Source organism: Penaeus monodon, chromosome 25 (assembly GCF_015228065.2).
Source record: "Penaeus monodon isolate SGIC_2016 chromosome 25, NSTDA_Pmon_1, whole genome shotgun sequence".
NCBI classification, from domain to species: domain Eukaryota; kingdom Metazoa; phylum Arthropoda; class Malacostraca; order Decapoda; family Penaeidae; genus Penaeus; species Penaeus monodon.
In genome coordinates, this window is record NC_051410.1 from 8,536,068 (window position 1) to 8,536,560 (window position 493).

Below are 493 nucleotides of genomic sequence, written 5' to 3' on the forward strand. Positions count from 1 at the left end.
TCGTGAGAATTGAAGGAAGTAGGATGCGGTTTGCGGCGATGCGCAGTATTTAAAGTAATTACGGTCCTAATGCTGAGAGGCCTTATTGAGCGAGTCGATGAGACGCGGGGCTCAGAGCCGGTGCTTTCGTATGTCTTGGAGTGAAGGAAGGAGAATAAAGGTCATTTTTATGGCATGATTAAGACGACGATGGTTGAATAAGTAATTGTCATGTGGTGCTTAAAATGATAATGGTTTATTAGGTTAATTTAAGACAAGTTTAGAATGTTGATGTTTGTTTGAATGAAGCCCCGTTTTCATTCATCTTAAACACGTCTTTTGTCTTGTATCTCCGTAAGTACTTTACACCCTAGGAGCTTAATTTCCTATTATATTACTCTGCTTTTACCGACACACAATCCAAAACGTGTATATCTCATTAATTTAAACAACAATACCCTTTTTTCTAATAAGAATAAGAAAACATTTCATCTAGCTAGCCGGTACATCATGA